Source organism: Agrilus planipennis, unplaced genomic scaffold (assembly GCF_000699045.2).
Source record: "Agrilus planipennis isolate EAB-ADULT unplaced genomic scaffold, Apla_2.0 scaffold53, whole genome shotgun sequence".
NCBI classification, from domain to species: domain Eukaryota; kingdom Metazoa; phylum Arthropoda; class Insecta; order Coleoptera; family Buprestidae; genus Agrilus; species Agrilus planipennis.
In genome coordinates this window covers 1,036,356-1,058,071 of record NW_020438880.1, presented here as the reverse complement: position 1 = coordinate 1,058,071, position 21,716 = coordinate 1,036,356, and the positions used below count along the sequence as shown (strand labels likewise).

Genomic DNA, 21,716 nt, shown 5'->3' with positions numbered 1-21,716 from the left:
GGATGTATACTGTAAATATACATATAATAATTAATTAAGTATTAACAATTAAATTTTCTCATTTGACACGTGAATTATCAGCAATTGTAACGTAGATTTGTAAATACCTGTATCATGTATCTAGTACATACATACTTGCGTGATGTAATTGGGAAAGGCAAAAAGAAAAAATAATATAATCAGCACGTGCAGTCGTGGCGCTAAACAGTTATGTAAGGTCGTTAATTCTAAAACTAGCTTTCCAAAGTGAATTTGAAATGCGTTGGTTGCACTTTTATGATAAAAACACTTAAATTCGCGTGCAACAAACGTTAATGTAAATTTGTTGTAATAAATAACAATTTTTAATTATGCAGTGCATATTTGTGCGTTTGTAAATTAAAATACTGGACACGGCCTGAGTGATTTGAATTAAATGCCGTTCTAATTCTTGTTTTTGGATTTTTAAACAAAATATATATAGAATACACAGAGTGTATCTTTTCGTATGCGGTTATGATGATTATATTATTATCTTTCCTTCGTTTTTAACTTTTACCTATTAAATTTAATGGTAAAAACGGTATTAGTGCAGGTGCAGCAAAAAAAAAAACTTTTGGGTATTTCATTCCCACCAGCCAGTAATGCTGGTGTGCGGACAGTCCCTCCGGAATATGCCGGAAGGTAGGGCGGAAGGCCCTCTTCAGCCTGCTTTCAGGAATGGTGGGAATGGGTGGGTGGTGGTACGGGTGAGCTAGTTGAGACGGACGAAATGAAGACAGAAGAAGAGAATGAAAGATTATGTTTGGAATATTACTGCCCCAGCATTTGCCTAAGTGATCCAAGGAAACCACAGAAAAACTTGGACCAAGGCAGACGGACCCGGAATTGAACCGGCGTCCTCCCGAATGCTAAGCATAGACCATTGCTTAGCATTCGGGAGGACCTCTAGACCATGCCGCTAGGTCCACAGTGATGAAGACGTAGAAGCGGTTTATGCAGATATATAGAAGACGTGTTAAGTAGTAGGGATATAAAGCACGGGTGCGAAACATGGACAGTGGGCGCGGCGGAAAAGAAAAGGTTAGAAGCGTTCGAAATGTGGTGTTACAGGTGAATGATGAGGATATCGTGGGTAGAAGAGGTTAGAAATGAAGGGGTATTAGAAAGAATAGGAGAACATAGGACTCTATGGAGGTCAATAAGAAATAGGCAAGGTAGGTTGGTAGGACAGTTTCTCAGACATGAAGGTCTAGTCAAAGACAGAAACAGGAGTTAGGAGGGGTAGAGGTAGACCTAGATTAGATTACTGTTCGAAAATAGTTAAGGATGTGGGTTGTTCTAGTTTTAGGGAAATGCGAAGTTTAGCTCAGGATAGGAAAGAGTGGAGGTACGCGTCCAACCAGTCTTAGGGCTGACGAACTTATGATGATGATGAACTAAATTATACAGTTACATACTTATTTTAAAATAACAATTAACGAAGCCGCTAATGTAATAAATACTGTGTACAATGAACATAAGATGAGTTTCTAAGTAAATACAGATGACACCTTGGGTATCGAAACTTTGTAAATACAATATTTTTTGTGGAATCATAGGTTTTAGTGGTTTATTTTATTCACTAATGGAAATTTTTAGCGCTCCATGGTTTCCTAATGCCTTTTTCTTCTTCTAATGATTATATATTTTATACATTTTAGTGTTTAATTGTTTACTGTAGTTACATCTAATCCAAACTGATATAAATGCCAATGTATGTTTGCTTGTAACGATTTCACACATTATGTACTCAACCGACCATCATAAACGTTTCTACACACATTATCAGGGACACAAAAAAGGACATAGGGTAAAAGAAAGAAAAAAATACTGTTCTCGAGAGATATAAAAATTAGTTTTATGTGGTCGTCCAACATATCATACTTAGATTGTTCGCAACTGAATTGAAATATACAATATCTACTAAAGTCCTAAATGTTATTTGCAATTTTTAAGTGCTTTTATATGAAAATCAATTAACAAAAAAGATCAACGCGAGCGAGGCGACAAAGAATATCTACAAATATTAACATTATAAGAAGTGTAGTCTAGTTATTTGCTGATAAGCGAGTCAACTCGGTTGAATTCGTTAAGAACAAGTTTCTACGATATTTAAAGGGTGCTAACACCCTTCAAATAAAAAACAGAATCACTCAAACCGACCGCGGAATTTCTAGGTATACTTCGTTTACTTTCTCTAGCGATATGCCCCTTCCAATGTCTTGAATGCGCACTGGCAAAATCGGAAGTAGGGAGAAAAAAGCTCATTATACTCTCGACTGTTATACATTAAACATTTTTTTTTCGTACAGTACTTATCAAAAGTACGTATTGTTCAATCATGAATAGTAGTGCGTGTCGAAAACAAGCTTTAAAACCTTTAATATGTCTTCAAATATAAACAAACATCTCGTTGATATTTTTAGAAGTAATTGATCTAATAGCAGTACATTCGAGCAATACAATTTCAGTAGATAAAATGGTCAATTTTTCAGTGCAGTATTGTACGGATTATACGCTCCTTACCGGTTGAGAGTTTGGCCGAGAGTTGTCTCCTTCCTTTTCTGACCTTGTGCTGTTCTTTTCTACTTTGCGTCGGTCACTCTAAAGGTCACATCGCTAAAGAAACTAAACGAAGTATAATTATTGTACATATATCTGAAGAAATTCATACGCTTTAAATTGAGAATCTTTCTTTTTTGAAGTCAGTTAAAAACCTTACGAATTCTTTGGCTTTATTTTTTAGGCATCAAAATCAAAAGCTTTCAATTACAATTTTAATTTTTAATTGAAAAGGAAATAAAGTCTTGCAGCTTAGTAGGTATAATATATACACAATGCCTTCTTAATTAACTCCAGTCACTAACGTTCGCTGCCGCCAGAGATGCCTAACAAGAGAGGAACGCTCTCAGCTAATAACAATATTGAATAGTTGTTAATTTGACAGCATTCGATTTCCTCTTAAAATAGGACAAAACGTTAATTAGACCGGTTACAATCCTTTTACAACCTAAAACTAAATTATTCTGAGTTCGTCAATTTTACAAAGTCGACGTAAGTATTAGGTAGTACATAGCTATATATATATTGAAGAAGAATGCGAAGAAAATGATGATGATGAAGGAAAGCGGAGCATTAGGTGCTGTAGCACAGCATCATTCCGTGCAAACCTGATTACCATCTACGTTTGAGATGCTAAATGACTCTGTGTAAGACAGCTTGTAATTACCGGGCCGTCAAAGTTCCAGGAAGTAGGTAAAACCCTTTTAGATGGTGCAAAATGAATTACTTTACTTGCACTAGCCGAATAGGTGCATATATGCATGTTAATGCGCACGTTATTACCTGATGAAACTTCAAGAATCTCCTACATATATAATAGCCTTTTCTTTGTATGATGTGCTCTGATTTTCTCTCTGAACTTGATGTGTACGTTGAAGGTATATGTACTAATATACCTTCTATAAAAACTGATAAAACCGTGTGAAACAAGGCGGGGAAGTTAATAAACTTTAGTTATTTGTTTCTCAAGCTCGAGTTCTTCGTTTTTCTTTTATAAGAAACGTTTCTTTGTTACTTAGATCCTAGATTGCAAGCAGGAAACTTATTACTATGGAAACTGCTTCTTAATATAAAATTCATATTTTCAAAGGGACGGACATTTACTTATGATTAACTGATGCTAACATGCTCAGTAAATTGTACTTTTTAATTTTTATATGATTTACATATCGAAAAAAAAAAATACACTTTAAGTGTATACTTTTATAAACCATCATGAAAGTTGCTCTGAATATTTGTCATGGCTAATTTTTGAATTTAATGGCTAATTAGGGGCTAATTTACGGCAAATTATTTTACGGTTTTTATTTGCCTGCTAATTTTCCCATGCCAACTTCAGTGGGGTTTTGTCTAAATGATGCAACGAAACCATAGAAAAAGTTGGACCAAGACAAACGGACTCGAAGTCGAACCGGAGCCTCTCAAATGCTAAGCGATGCTCTAAACCTCTGAGCCATGTCGCTGAGTAATCTCTATAAACTTCTGACTAACAACTTACACGAATTACTAAAAGTTGCGTGGTGAACGCCATCTATGGAAAATTGCTACATTTTGGAGGATTCAAAAATGTTCGACAAGGTCCATAAGGATATCGAGTTGTCAAACTAAATCCACGGCTTAGCTTCCTCTGCGTGGTAAACACTAGACACGTATAACAAACACGAACAAAAAGTTCATGCTATCTAATCTTCTTCCCCTATTTTGTATTCAATTCTTCTTTATCAAAGTAATACTGGGGTTTAATTTTACTTTATTAAAAAAAAAACCACAGCCAACGTTTCGCTCAGGTTGTCGGACTTTTTCAAGGCTACAATATAGTGTAATTAATATTTTAATACAAACTGAGCCACAATTTGTCCCAAGCCGGTGCGGGTTGCTAATAATAATTCATAAAACACTGTCTAAAGAAAGGTAGAGTCGGTCTGTGTTTTTCTGAAACTATCTACGGTGTGCGACGAGATCGTATGATATTGAAATTGCTATCCACGTCTGACGACGTCTACAGAATGCTGGCACCATGAACTTTTTGTTAAGAAAAAAAAACTTTTGAGTGCTTCATTCCCACCAGCCACTAATGCGGTGGGCGCGCAATACCTCCGGATTACGTAAAATTATCAAAGGATAACTTCATCATCATAAGGTCGTCAGTCCTAAGACTGGTTCGACACGCACCTCCGCTCTTTCCTATCCTGCGCTAATCTTCGCATTTCCCTAAAGCTAGAGCAAAAGGGTAACTTAACATTAAATATTTTAAATAATACGTCTTACGAAATTGCTGCGTGCTCGCACGAATATGTCGATCCGAAGATAGTCAGCAGTCCAAATGCCAACTTCTTCCTCACTGTAACAATCTGGAAGACTATTGGGATGCGGTGCAAAACGAGTACAAGTGGCTGAGAGATGGAATCGGTGCCTAATCCTCATTAATCGATTCAAAACGGTTTTTAAATGTTTTTTTTATATGAAACCAAAGAGCCGCAGCTTCACAACTAAAGAGCCGCATGTGGCTCGCGAGCCGCAGGTTGCCGATACCTGGTCTAGTAGATTCAAAAATGGGAGCTAACTTTAATGAGGACGGGTACATTTGTAAATACAGTTTTCTCTTCACGGAAATTGTGCTAAAACAATGTTGTTCTCTAGAGAACAGTAATGAATGTGTGTACTCATATATGTATGTGTGTGTGTGCTGAAGTGCAAAAAGTCTGACACTTCGCACTTCGCAGATTCTACAGCTTAGTATCTAGTCTCAGTAATTGCCGCTAAATAAGTTATGATGTTCGCTTCCATTTGGATTTGTTTGCTGTATTATTAGTCAGTTCTCCTGCAAACTGTTGTTGGTGCCTTGGTTCTCGTCTTTCATAGTTTCACCAGTCGCGGCATACAGCCAATTAGAGCATACAACACACACATGTGATATGTATACTTGAATACATAAATGTAATGTATGTATGTATGTTACCGGAGCGTGTGACACACTGACCGGATTATAATACAATAAGAAGAAGTTGATGCCGGAACGCCAGTGCGAATTCTGTGATTATGACGACCGATGCAGATAACTGCACATGCAATAACTATCACGGTCTGCACGCTAAATGTTTGTGTCAGTAGTCAGTTTGTTATATGTAGAAAATTATAGATGGTTTAGTGTCGTAAAGTAAATTAGTTTGAGTTTTGAGTAATTGCTGACAATTGTCGTAAAGGTCTAAATCTAAAGGCTTTCATCTTATTTGGACAAGGTGGATATCTCCAAACACAAAACGTTTTAAAATCGACATTAAACATCAATATTTTTATATATACAATACAAAAATATTATTGAAGAGGCTACTATTTTAATATTAAACATTAAACTGAAATTAACTTTCAATCCNTTAGTACCTAATTACGAATAGGTATATCTAAGTCTACGAGAGTTTATTGTAGTGTTAATTCAATGTATTAGTGAATTAATTTTACTCACTACAGATAACCTCAAATTGGTGAGGAAAAATTGTTGCTGCTCTCACTCCCTCGCCAGGAATCGAACCCGGGCCCCAGGTTTTACGCATCAGTACTCTACCACTAAGCTACGAGAGGTGACATCAGCACAACGACAACACATACATTAAAATATTAACCTCTTCAAAATATTTATATATATTGATGATTATGTAGTTACTTTCTACGAAACTTGTTATATCTTAGATCGCTGTTGTTGCTACTCACACATTTTTTTAATGGTGTTTTAAACCAGGGAGTCTGCGTTCGATCCTCGGCGAGGTGTGGCTACAGCAACAATTTTTCCCCATTGATTTGGGGCAATCTGTAGAAGATAGAAAGTTAATTTCAGTTTATTTTTTAATATTTTTTAATTGGATCGTAACATTCATTGCTTGATTGAATCTCAGACTCTTTCAAACCTCTTACTAAATAATTAATGGATATTTGATTTCCCTTTCACGTTCCGAAAAATGGTGAATTGTATTTTTTCAGTTATGTTTAAATGACTAAAAGATTTTAATTCGCTTTAATGACTTTTTTGCTGTAACTTGTAACCTTATTTTAAGCAGTTAAGCATTCAACATCCACCGTCGAATGGGTATAATAAAAATTCTATAAAATCGTATTATAATCACCGCAATCTCGAAGGCTGCAGCATGCTTATCTAATCCTCTTCTCTCATTATTTCATTATCTTTAATTCCATCAAATCCATAACAACTACAAAACAAGAATTTCCTTCAAAAGAGATTTCTCTTGGAGTTTCAATCATCTCGCTTAACTTATTAAGCATCCTCAAGAACAATTGAATTACAATTGGTGTGTTAAATACCCTAATATAGCTTTATAATAGTTCATCATAATATACAACGTGCCCCCAAAAGGTTCCCATTGTGCTCGTTGTGATCCAACTAAAAGTAACTTGAAAATTTTTTAAACAAGACTTGCTCCCTATTTTGATATCTGTGTTATCTAAACTTTATTTACCAGACATAGTGATAGGAAGTAGGAAAAAGAAAGTTTCATTTAAAAGGCAACACTGTGAAAAATGTGTCTAATAATCGAAAAAATTTATAGGAAAAAGTTACTCAGAATTCCGAAATGTATTATGCAAAAAATCGCGGCGGTATTTGAATGTTTAAATGACCCAGAAAGTTCACAATTGGACTTTTATGTACGAGGATTCTTAAAAAACGAAGTTTTTAGTGATGGACGTTTGTGAATATGGACGAATTAAAAAACAAACAATAATCATCACCTTTTCACGAAACAGCATCGTAAAGTCCATTTCAATTTGTTAGAATTGTGGCCTTGAAGAAATCTGCGCGAAGATAGAAAGAATACACACTAGGCGTGAGTAAGACAGAAATAGTTGAAACAAGCTTGAACGAGCAGAGCTCTCGATGAGCGGTCTTAGGAGATCGGCTGGAACTGTACAGTACTAGACGAAAATGTTTAGCAATTTCGTAAAACAAAAATGTATATAGATTAACAATAGAAAACAAAGCAAAAGTTTTACAGATGTGTAGAACGTTAATTTAATTCACTTGTAATTATTTCTCTCGCTCGATGATCGGTTGAGAAATGAGCTCCGCAGACAAATATGATTGAATTTGGAATTATGCTTCAATCGGCGCATCCTAATAAAGGGAACGGGTATATCTCTAACTTCTTAAACGAACAGTAGATACGTTATAAGTCGATGAATAGTTACTCGGAATGGATAAAATAAGTTTCTGTTCCTAATATGTAATATAGTATTAATGTATTTTTTTTTTCTAATAATTTTCATAAAGCTTTATGAAAACTTTATAAGCACAAATCATGGAAAGAGATATTACTGCAACAAGTAAAGTCACAGTAACAAGTAGATTTACCTTGTGATTTAAGCTCAACATGATCTACCAGTTGAAATAGAAAAATTGGTATTTATCAAAAATGCATCCCTCACTCTCTGTCGACTTGGGGTTTTGGCGGATATCAAGGGGAGGTCTGTTGAGTTGAGAAAAAATATTTTAACTTTCAATCATCCCTTACTACTTATTACAAAAATATGCAGGGTTGAAAGTTGAAACCTCAGTAGGTATATGTACATGCCATTATATGTATTATCATAATTATAAACTTTATTTAAGCATATTGTATGAACAGCATACCACAATATAATCAATGCAAAACAGTCACTTCCGAACTAATAATAAATCGAAGATCAGTTTTTGTCTGAAATCGATTGGTTGATTTTTACCATAGCCTGTCGTTATATTTTTTGATATTTTTATAGCTGAAGTTTTCTTCGGCTGTCGGTTAAATTTTCGATTGGTTTTGACCGTATAGTCGAAAGCAGCCGCAGCCGAAACTTATTTGTTAAGAAGCCATTAAAACATAGGGATTCCTGTATTTATTAAACTATTATAACTTTTTATTGAGTGGTTAGTACTAGGGATAAACTGAGCAAAAAATTTACCTAGTGAAAATTGGTAATTAAGATTGTGGTTTATTGGGATAGATCATCACTTGTTGCTATATCAGGTTTTGATTAACAATAACTTATTAGTATGATTTTATCATCTTGCAAACGTTTATTAGTGTTTATAAACATTATAGGCTCTTTCAACGCTCTCAACTCAACCCTCTCGTTGAAATCCGTCAATCAAGACTTAAAATTTCATTAGTTTAGTGTTTGAACAATTTTTTAACGGTACTTAATGTGGTTTGGATCGTCTGAAGAAAAAAACTTTAGAGTGTTTCATCCCCACCAGCCATTAATGCTGGCGGGCGGGCAGTCCCACCGGACCACGTCGGAAGGTAGGGCGGAAGATCCCCTTCAGCGTCCTTTCAGAAATCGTGGAAATGGGTGGGTGGTGGTTCGGGTGAGAAAGATGAGACGAACGAAATGAAGACAGAAGAGAAGGAAAGATTATCTGTGGAATATTACTGCCTCAGCATTTGCCTAAGTGATCCAAGGAAACCACAGAAAAACTTGGATCAAGGCAGATGGACCCGGAATCGAACCAGCGTCCTCTGGAATGCTAAGCAATGGTCTAAACCTCTAGCCCATGCCGCTTGGTGGAACGTCAATGAAAGTAGCACGTAATGGATAGCTCGCTAGTAAGAAGACATGAATTATTAATCGTAGTGGTTTTGCCGGATACTCGGTTATCCGGTACCCAGCAAAATTATTATCCGGTGCATCTCTATAGTCAGTACCTTTACGCCTTATTACAACTAAATTGTACTACGACTCTGCCCTAGATTAATGTCGTAGTCCTTCCATTTACAACTATTACTGTTATACGTATGTAATAACACCCATCCGACCAAGTTGTATATTACTGTCTGAAGTTGTTTCGTGAGTCCAACTCGACATACCTAAATACCATCTCGTTTTACTAATTACTCCACAGTTCGTTCGTGTTACGTTTTACTTATATGTGTATGTCTGTACATTTAAAATGTTATGTAACTGTACATGGTAATTTAAGCACTTACTTACTTGTATGTAGGTGAACACAAAGATAAACGTTAAACACATATCTGCAAGTACTTATAAATATTGTGCATACATACTTATACGTACATATGTATGCATATATTTCGTGTGACATATGCGGAATTTTTGGTACAGTTCATTAGTACCGATATGCGTAAAAAAATAATCTCATAGCTTGTTTTTTAATGAACGGGTGTGTTCGTGTGTATAAAGTTGACATTAACGACAATACGTGGAAGGCGTATTTTCTGCCCACGTATAACCCGCTTAGTGTTAAACGCGGTTAGAAGTTCATGTAGACTATCGTCAGAATACTAAAAAGCAGTTGGTACTTCCTTTAGTCTTTTACCTATTCGAAAAAATGTTCCATTAACACTGGGTCTGCTATACGTACTGAAGTATGAGAGGCATTTAGGAATTGAAGGATAAATACCAATTCTAAAAATCCGGTCCAAAAGTCACTAATAGGTATATGTTTATACCGGATCACCGTCTGATCTACGTACAGATCATACATGGATTAGCGATGGCCGCGACGGTTGTTACCTACGTCATACAATAATATTAACATCGCCCCCATTTTCGAACATGGTCCACGTGGAGTTGATTGACAACTACGATTTTCATAAATTTAATACTGTAATAATAAAATTCCATTCTCGGAAACACTTCACGTAGACTTGATTGACAGCTCCGACCGCTACAAATGTCAAGCAAAAATTAGAATTCTCGGAAATAGTCCGCGTGGAGTCCAGTCCATGTGGATTCGAATAAATTGCCAGGGCCAATCCAAAAGCTCGTACTATATGATATTAGTAATTTCTTTAACTTTAATTTCCAATAACCAATCACATGACCCTATTATATAATATTTGAATTCCTCGTTCTTTCTTTCTAATCACCAATCATGAAGGCATACTATGCGACATGCGCAGATGCAAGTCGCAGAAATTATATAAAAGGGCAGAGAACACGAGAGAATTGTTAAATAGTGCTAATTTTTTGAGGGAGTTCTTAAATATAAACTATCAGATGTGCGTAAGACACAGAAAAAACAAAAAGGTCTGTTATTTTCGCCACCTAATGTGCATAGTCAGAGTAAAATCTGAATTTCAACAAATATACCTAATTTCAGGAAAAATTATGATTTTGCTTAAATAAAATTATAATAAATTTTTGAAAAATGCGTTTTCTTATTCAGGTAAAATCAGCGTTGGTATATCCACGCTGCCGCACATGAACATGATCTCAATACATTAATTTTAAGATATACCACAGTTGGTATAGATACATTCCTCATCGCACCCTCGGCTGAAGAGGACCCTAGTTGGTCCTAAAACGGTCTGAGGTAGAGGGGTTTTAGTCGGTAGGTCCGAGGACTTCTTCCTCGGGAATCCGACACTACCCAGTCGTACGGACGGCTGGGTGTCTTCTGAAGATTTCCCCTCTTCCACGAAAACATAAAACAAAAAAAAAATCGCACCCTGGCGGAAAAGAAACACACTGATATGGCATCATAAATTCTCTAAACAGTTATTAAACATAATACAAAAAAGCTAATCTTACGTGTATAAAACAACAAAATCGAACAAAGGGTGCACATTTATGTTAAAAAGAACATCAGTGATTGCATTTTGTTTTTCAATTTTTATCCAGAACATTGCCGTAGAATTCGATCGACTGCTTCCTGAAGTTAGGGGGAAATACACTTTTAGAATCGTTTACTTAGCAAGCGTATTTACAATTTCAGGTTATCTTTGTGAGTTTCCTTCGTTTTATTTTTTTTAACGCTCAGTTAGCATGGAGGTAAAACATCAAATCAAACTGCTTAGTTCATCAAACGTGCTCGAGTTGAATCGCTGTTTCGAGAGCGAATTCGCGTCTAAAGCGAAAACTTTGGAATGTTCGTGTAATAAAGCTGCCTTCAAAATTGCATCAATTAAAAAGTTTCGTTTCCAAATAAGGGCGCTAATTAAAAGACATGTTGTTTAAGGAGAGTACCTGAAAACTTAAAAAAAATAATAAAGTTGAAGGTTAACTTTTTAAGGAAATTTATAAACTCGTCGAATCCCCTCTCTCTTAAAACTAATTGTACTTTTTCTCGAAAGTTTTAATTATTTCTCAACGAAACGGAAAAACAGGCAGTAAACTTGTATTAATTAATATAAAAGGGAATTATTATTTCAATAAATTATAAGAGTGTATAAAGAAGGGAAAAACCTAGAATATGTCCTATCAAATTTCGGTCACGATAGCATTATTAAAGGAAGAAGTAAAGTCTTCTCCTAAAGGATTAAAACTGGAATAGCTCTATTTATAGTTAACAGTTACCAACTTAATTATTTTCGAAATTCTTATTGTATAAGGGAGCTTTTTTAATTTCTAAACTTTCCAAAAGTAATAGCTTGTTTTATTTACATCACTACGAGAATTACGACATTCTTTGGGTCTGAATTGTGAGGGTTTTCCATTCAGAAAGTGCCATTCAGTGCAAAAACCAGTTTTTTGTCTTTTTTATTAATCCCTGTTCTTTAATTTTTACGTTGATAGCTCTATCACATTGCCCAGTACAGAAGGCATCATCAAGTGTTGCACTGCATTCTATAAATGGCACATTCTCCCAGAAGAAATAAGTACCCTAGGTTTATATTCACATAATTAAGATTTTAGATTGCACTGATTGTTTTGACCTGGATTCTGTGTTGGTGTCTGGTTACACCTCTAAGTACACCATCTTTTCCCGTAAGTACACTATGACGTTGAGGTGTATTACACTTTTACAGAGTTTATTACAATCCCTCGTCCGATACTATGACTGTTTACCGTGAAATAACGAGCAGTATTTTCTCAAAATGTTGGTTTTAAAGGAGCGAATAAAACTCGATATAAAACACTATACACAGATTTTATTTACAAATGAATTATTAACTCTAAAATAACGGATTACAACTACAGGTACAACGAAGAAAATATGAATCAAAAGCGCAAGTTAACAAGAAGAAGGACAAAACGTAACTAACTGTAAATTATGTGACAAAATCAAAAATTGTTCTGGTGCAACCACCAATACCTGGTATCCAACAAAATAATACGAGCCAGAAGCCAATGAGGAGAAAACCCCAACAAGTTATGACTGCCTCGTGCTATGAAAATTCTATAACCTGCATACAATTTAAGAGCATCGATAATAAAATTAACAAAGGTGGTTGCCGTCGAAAACCTTCGCAGAATCTGACCATTGGGACCAAATCGGCCTATTATTATTTNGGTGAGAAAGATGAGACGGACGAAATGAAGACAGAAGAGAAGGAAAGATTATCTGTGGAATATTACTGCCTCAGCATTTGCCTAAGTGATCCAAGGAAACCACAGAAAAACTTGGACCAAGGCAGACGGACCCGGAATTGAACCGGCGTCCTCCCGAATGCTAAGCATAGACCATTGCTTAGCATTCGGGAGGACCTCTAGACCATGCCGCTAGGTCCACAGTGATGAAGACGTAGAAGCGGTTTATGCAGATATATAGAAGACGTGTTAAGTAGTAGGGATATAAAGCACGGGTGCGAAACATGGACAGTGGGCGCGGCGGAAAAGAAAAGGTTAGAAGCGTTCGAAATGTGGTGTTACAGGTGAATGATGAGGATATCGTGGGTAGAAGAGGTTAGAAATGAAGGGGTATTAGAAAGAATAGGAGAACATAGGACTCTATGGAGGTCAATAAGAAATAGGCAAGGTAGGTTGGTAGGACAGTTTCTCAGACATGAAGGTCTAGTCAAAGACAGAAACAGGAGTTAGGAGGGGTAGAGGTAGACCTAGATTAGATTACTGTTCGAAAATAGTTAAGGATGTGGGTTGTTCTAGTTTTAGGGAAATGCGAAGTTTAGCTCAGGATAGGAAAGAGTGGAGGTACGCGTCCAACCAGTCTTAGGGCTGACGAACTTATGATGATGATGAACTAAATTATACAGTTACATACTTATTTTAAAATAACAATTAACGAAGCCGCTAATGTAATAAATACTGTGTACAATGAACATAAGATGAGTTTCTAAGTAAATACAGATGACACCTTGGGTATCGAAACTTTGTAAATACAATATTTTTTGTGGAATCATAGGTTTTAGTGGTTTATTTTATTCACTAATGGAAATTTTTAGCGCTCCATGGTTTCCTAATGCCTTTTTCTTCTTCTAATGATTATATATTTTATACATTTTAGTGTTTAATTGTTTACTGTAGTTACATCTAATCCAAACTGATATAAATGCCAATGTATGTTTGCTTGTAACGATTTCACACATTATGTACTCAACCGACCATCATAAACGTTTCTACACACATTATCAGGGACACAAAAAAGGACATAGGGTAAAAGAAAGAAAAAAATACTGTTCTCGAGAGATATAAAAATTAGTTTTATGTGGTCGTCCAACATATCATACTTAGATTGTTCGCAACTGAATTGAAATATACAATATCTACTAAAGTCCTAAATGTTATTTGCAATTTTTAAGTGCTTTTATATGAAAATCAATTAACAAAAAAGATCAACGCGAGCGAGGCGACAAAGAATATCTACAAATATTAACATTATAAGAAGTGTAGTCTAGTTATTTGCTGATAAGCGAGTCAACTCGGTTGAATTCGTTAAGAACAAGTTTCTACGATATTTAAAGGGTGCTAACACCCTTCAAATAAAAAACAGAATCACTCAAACCGACCGCGGAATTTCTAGGTATACTTCGTTTACTTTCTCTAGCGATATGCCCCTTCCAATGTCTTGAATGCGCACTGGCAAAATCGGAAGTAGGGAGAAAAAAGCTCATTATACTCTCGACTGTTATACATTAAACATTTTTTTTTCGTACAGTACTTATCAAAAGTACGTATTGTTCAATCATGAATAGTAGTGCGTGTCGAAAACAAGCTTTAAAACCTTTAATATGTCTTCAAATATAAACAAACATCTCGTTGATATTTTTAGAAGTAATTGATCTAATAGCAGTACATTCGAGCAATACAATTTCAGTAGATAAAATGGTCAATTTTTCAGTGCAGTATTGTACGGATTATACGCTCCTTACCGGTTGAGAGTTTGGCCGAGAGTTGTCTCCTTCCTTTTCTGACCTTGTGCTGTTCTTTTCTACTTTGCGTCGGTCACTCTAAAGGTCACATCGCTAAAGAAACTAAACGAAGTATAATTATTGTACATATATCTGAAGAAATTCATACGCTTTAAATTGAGAATCTTTCTTTTTTGAAGTCAGTTAAAAACCTTACGAATTCTTTGGCTTTATTTTTTAGGCATCAAAATCAAAAGCTTTCAATTACAATTTTAATTTTTAATTGAAAAGGAAATAAAGTCTTGCAGCTTAGTAGGTATAATATATACACAATGCCTTCTTAATTAACTCCAGTCACTAACGTTCGCTGCCGCCAGAGATGCCTAACAAGAGAGGAACGCTCTCAGCTAATAACAATATTGAATAGTTGTTAATTTGACAGCATTCGATTTCCTCTTAAAATAGGACAAAACGTTAATTAGACCGGTTACAATCCTTTTACAACCTAAAACTAAATTATTCTGAGTTCGTCAATTTTACAAAGTCGACGTAAGTATTAGGTAGTACATAGCTATATATATATTGAAGAAGAATGCGAAGAAAATGATGATGATGAAGGAAAGCGGAGCATTAGGTGCTGTAGCACAGCATCATTCCGTGCAAACCTGATTACCATCTACGTTTGAGATGCTAAATGACTCTGTGTAAGACAGCTTGTAATTACCGGGCCGTCAAAGTTCCAGGAAGTAGGTAAAACCCTTTTAGATGGTGCAAAATGAATTACTTTACTTGCACTAGCCGAATAGGTGCATATATGCATGTTAATGCGCACGTTATTACCTGATGAAACTTCAAGAATCTCCTACATATATAATAGCCTTTTCTTTGTATGATGTGCTCTGATTTTCTCTCTGAACTTGATGTGTACGTTGAAGGTATATGTACTAATATACCTTCTATAAAAACTGATAAAACCGTGTGAAACAAGGCGGGGAAGTTAATAAACTTTAGTTATTTGTTTCTCAAGCTCGAGTTCTTCGTTTTTCTTTTATAAGAAACGTTTCTTTGTTACTTAGATCCTAGATTGCAAGCAGGAAACTTATTACTATGGAAACTGCTTCTTAATATAAAATTCATATTTTCAAAGGGACGGACATTTACTTATGATTAACTGATGCTAACATGCTCAGTAAATTGTACTTTTTAATTTTTATATGATTTACATATCGAAAAAAAAAAATACACTTTAAGTGTATACTTTTATAAACCATCATGAAAGTTGCTCTGAATATTTGTCATGGCTAATTTTTGAATTTAATGGCTAATTAGGGGCTAATTTACGGCAAATTATTTTACGGTTTTTATTTGCCTGCTAATTTTCCCATGCCAACTTCAGTGGGGTTTTGTCTAAATGATGCAACGAAACCATAGAAAAAGTTGGACCAAGACAAACGGACTCGAAGTCGAACCGGAGCCTCTCAAATGCTAAGCGATGCTCTAAACCTCTGAGCCATGTCGCTGAGTAATCTCTATAAACTTCTGACTAACAACTTACACGAATTACTAAAAGTTGCGTGGTGAACGCCATCTATGGAAAATTGCTACATTTTGGAGGATTCAAAAATGTTCGACAAGGTCCATAAGGATATCGAGTTGTCAAACTAAATCCACGGCTTAGCTTCCTCTGCGTGGTAAACACTAGACACGTATAACAAACACGAACAAAAAGTTCATGCTATCTAATCTTCTTCCCCTATTTTGTATTCAATTCTTCTTTATCAAAGTAATACTGGGGTTTAATTTTACTTTATTAAAAAAAAAACCACAGCCAACGTTTCGCTCAGGTTGTCGGACTTTTTCAAGGCTACAATATAGTGTAATTAATATTTTAATACAAACTGAGCCACAATTTGTCCCAAGCCGGTGCGGGTTGCTAATAATAATTCATAAAACACTGTCTAAAGAAAGGTAGAGTCGGTCTGTGTTTTTCTGAAACTATCTACGGTGTGCGACGAGATCGTATGATATTGAAATTGCTATCCACGTCTGACGACGTCTACAGAATGCTGGCACCATGAACTTTTTGTTAAGAAAAAAAAACTTTTGAGTGCTTCATTCCCACCAGCCACTAATGCGGTGGGCGCGCAATACCTCCGGATTACGTAAAATTATCAAAGGATAACTTCATCATCATAAGGTCGTCAGTCCTAAGACTGGTTCGACACGCACCTCCGCTCTTTCCTATCCTGCGCTAATCTTCGCATTTCCCTAAAGCTAGAGCAAAAGGGTAACTTAACATTAAATATTTTAAATAATACGTCTTACGAAATTGCTGCGTGCTCGCACGAATATGTCGATCCGAAGATAGTCAGCAGTCCAAATGCCAACTTCTTCCTCACTGTAACAATCTGGAAGACTATTGGGATGCGGTGCAAAACGAGTACAAGTGGCTGAGAGATGGAATCGGTGCCTAATCCTCATTAATCGATTCAAAACGGTTTTTAAATGTTTTTTTTATATGAAACCAAAGAGCCGCAGCTTCACAACTAAAGAGCCGCATGTGGCTCGCGAGCCGCAGGTTGCCGATACCTGGTCTAGTAGATTCAAAAATGGGAGCTAACTTTAATGAGGACGGGTACATTTGTAAATACAGTTTTCTCTTCACGGAAATTGTGCTAAAACAATGTTGTTCTCTAGAGAACAGTAATGAATGTGTGTACTCATATATGTATGTGTGTGTGTGCTGAAGTGCAAAAAGTCTGACACTTCGCACTTCGCAGATTCTACAGCTTAGTATCTAGTCTCAGTAATTGCCGCTAAATAAGTTATGATGTTCGCTTCCATTTGGATTTGTTTGCTGTATTATTAGTCAGTTCTCCTGCAAACTGTTGTTGGTGCCTTGGTTCTCGTCTTTCATAGTTTCACCAGTCGCGGCATACAGCCAATTAGAGCATACAACACACACATGTGATATGTATACTTGAATACATAAATGTAATGTATGTATGTATGTTACCGGAGCGTGTGACACACTGACCGGATTATAATACAATAAGAAGAAGTTGATGCCGGAACGCCAGTGCGAATTCTGTGATTATGACGACCGATGCAGATAACTGCACATGCAATAACTATCACGGTCTGCACGCTAAATGTTTGTGTCAGTAGTCAGTTTGTTATATGTAGAAAATTATAGATGGTTTAGTGTCGTAAAGTAAATTAGTTTGAGTTTTGAGTAATTGCTGACAATTGTCGTAAAGGTCTAAATCTAAAGGCTTTCATCTTATTTGGACAAGGTGGATATCTCCAAACACAAAACGTTTTAAAATCGACATTAAACATCAATATTTTTATATATACAATACAAAAATATTATTGAAGAGGCTACTATTTTAATATTAAACATTAAACTGAAATTAACTTTCAATCCTCTATATATTACCTCAAACTAATGGGGAAGAATTAAGAATATTAATGTGAAAATTCATTTTTAATTGTTTTACCCACTATAAACTACCTCAGGTTTATGAGGGAAAATTTGTTGATGTTGCTGTTGTTACTATTGGCAGAGTTCTTATTTTCAGGTGATAAATAAAACAACTTGATAGAGTTGGAGTAATTTTATTCTAAGTTTTAAAAACGACTTATTCGAATGGTCTCACAGTTTTAACTAACTAATACATTTCTTTAGTAAATTTTTCTAGCATTAGCTTCGTTAGTTTATGTAACACTTGAGATTTTGTCACGTTCGAATTTCAAGAGCTGAGACTAAACATTTATGCATCATTATGAATTGGATATAAATTTAGTCTATTAAATAAACACAACGGGTTCATTTTAGTTGATGAACTCCAATAGTCACCAACACTACTAAACTTAGTTGTGAGAGCATTGGTGCGTAAAGTCAAAGGTCCCGGTTTCGATTCCCGGCGAGATTGTGACTACAGCAAGAAATTTTCCCTCATTAACCTGAGGTAGTTTATAGTGAGTAAAACAATTGAAAATTAGTATTTGATATTAACCATTATTAAATGTCAAAGTGTTTCATATATATAGAGAAAAAGTTGCTGTTGCTGTTACATCCTGGCCGGGAATCGAACCCGGGCCCCCTGGTTTTACGCATCAGTACTCTACCACTAAGCTACGAGAGGTGACATCAGCACAACGACAACACATACATTAAAATATTAACCTCTTCAAAATATTTATATATATTGATGATTATGTAGTTACTTTCTACGAAACTTGTTATATCTTAGATCGCTGTTGTTGCTACTCACACATTTTTTTAATGGTGTTTTAAACCAGGGAGTCTGCGTTCGATCCTCGGCGAGGTGTGGCTACAGCAACAATTTTTCCCCATTGATTTGGGGCAATCTGTAGAAGATAGAAAGTTAATTTCAGTTTATTTTTTAATATTTTTTAATTGGATCGTAACATTCATTGCTTGATTGAATCTCAGACTCTTTCAAACCTCTTACTAAATAATTAATGGATATTTGATTTCCCTTTCACGTTCCGAAAAATGGTGAATTGTATTTTTTCAGTTATGTTTAAATGACTAAAAGATTTTAATTCGCTTTAATGACTTTTTTGCTGTAACTTGTAACCTTATTTTAAGCAGTTAAGCATTCAACATCCACCGTCGAATGGGTATAATAAAAATTCTATAAAATCGTATTATAATCACCGCAATCTCGAAGGCTGCAGCATGCTTATCTAATCCTCTTCTCTCATTATTTCATTATCTTTAATTCCATCAAATCCATAACAACTACAAAACAAGAATTTCCTTCAAAAGAGATTTCTCTTGGAGTTTCAATCATCTCGCTTAACTTATTAAGCATCCTCAAGAACAATTGAATTACAATTGGTGTGTTAAATACCCTAATATAGCTTTATAATAGTTCATCATAATATACAACGTGCCCCCAAAAGGTTCCCATTGTGCTCGTTGTGATCCAACTAAAAGTAACTTGAAAATTTTTTAAACAAGACTTGCTCCCTATTTTGATATCTGTGTTATCTAAACTTTATTTACCAGACATAGTGATAGGAAGTAGGAAAAAGAAAGTTTCATTTAAAAGGCAACACTGTGAAAAATGTGTCTAATAATCGAAAAAATTTATAGGAAAAAGTTACTCAGAATTCCGAAATGTATTATGCAAAAAATCGCGGCGGTATTTGAATGTTTAAATGACCCAGAAAGTTCACAATTGGACTTTTATGTACGAGGATTCTTAAAAAACGAAGTTTTTAGTGATGGACGTTTGTGAATATGGACGAATTAAAAAACAAACAATAATCATCACCTTTTCACGAAACAGCATCGTAAAGTCCATTTCAATTTGTTAGAATTGTGGCCTTGAAGAAATCTGCGCGAAGATAGAAAGAATACACACTAGGCGTGAGTAAGACAGAAATAGTTGAAACAAGCTTGAACGAGCAGAGCTCTCGATGAGCGGTCTTAGGAGATCGGCTGGAACTGTACAGTACTAGACGAAAATGTTTAGCAATTTCGTAAAACAAAAATGTATATAGATTAACAATAGAAAACAAAGCAAAAGTTTTACAGATGTGTAGAACGTTAATTTAATTCACTTGTAATTATTTCTCTCGCTCGATGATCGGTTGAGAAATGAGCTCCGCAGACAAATATGATTGAATTTGGAATTATGCTTCAATCGGCGCATCCTAATAAAGGGAACGGGTATATCTCTAACTTCTTAAACGAACAGTAGATACGTTATAAGTCGATGAATAGTTACTCGGAATGGATAAAATAAGTTTCTGTTCCTAATATGTAATATAGTATTAATGTATTTTTTTTTTCTAATAATTTTCATAAAGCTTTATGAAAACTTTATAAGCACAAATCATGGAAAGAGATATTACTGCAACAAGTAAAGTCACAGTAACAAGTAGATTTACCTTGTGATTTAAGCTCAACATGATCTACCAGTTGAAATAGAAAAATTGGTATTTATCAAAAATGCATCCCTCACTCTCTGTCGACTTGGGGTTTTGGCGGATATCAAGGGGAGGTCTGTTGAGTTGAGAAAAAATATTTTAACTTTCAATCATCCCTTACTACTTATTACAAAAATATGCAGGGTTGAAAGTTGAAACCTCAGTAGGTATATGTACATGCCATTATATGTATTATCATAATTATAAACTTTATTTAAGCATATTGTATGAACAGCATACCACAATATAATCAATGCAAAACAGTCACTTCCGAACTAATAATAAATCGAAGATCAGTTTTTGTCTGAAATCGATTGGTTGATTTTTACCATAGCCTGTCGTTATATTTTTTGATATTTTTATAGCTGAAGTTTTCTTCGGCTGTCGGTTAAATTTTCGATTGGTTTTGACCGTATAGTCGAAAGCAGCCGCAGCCGAAACTTATTTGTTAAGAAGCCATTAAAACATAGGGATTCCTGTATTTATTAAACTATTATAACTTTTTATTGAGTGGTTAGTACTAGGGATAAACTGAGCAAAAAATTTACCTAGTGAAAATTGGTAATTAAGATTGTGGTTTATTGGGATAGATCATCACTTGTTGCTATATCAGGTTTTGATTAACAATAACTTATTAGTATGATTTTATCATCTTGCAAACGTTTATTAGTGTTTATAAACATTATAGGCTCTTTCAACGCTCTCAACTCAACCCTCTCGTTGAAATCCGTCAATCAAGACTTAAAATTTCATTAGTTTAGTGTTTGAACAATTTTTTAACGGTACTTAATGTGGTTTGGATCGTCTGAAGAAAAAAACTTTAGAGTGTTTCATCCCCACCAGCCATTAATGCTGGCGGGCGGGCAGTCCCACCGGACCACGTCGGAAGGTAGGGCGGAAGATCCCCTTCAGCGTCCTTTCAGAAATCGTGGAAATGGGTGGGTGGTGGTTCGGGTGAGAAAGATGAGACGAACGAAATGAAGACAGAAGAGAAGGAAAGATTATCTGTGGAATATTACTGCCTCAGCATTTGCCTAAGTGATCCAAGGAAACCACAGAAAAACTTGGACCAAGGCAGACGGACCCGGAATCGAACCGGCGTCCTCCCGAATGCTAAGCAATGGTCTA

General features: G+C 35.4%; 1 protein-coding gene across 1 annotated transcript in view; it reads left to right on the top strand.

The window, feature by feature from the left end:
- LOC108733126 (apoptosis-stimulating of p53 protein 2) overlaps positions 1-21,716 on the top strand; it is a 237,484-nt gene that overhangs the window by 110,607 nt on the left and 105,161 nt on the right. The window lies entirely within an intron of this gene.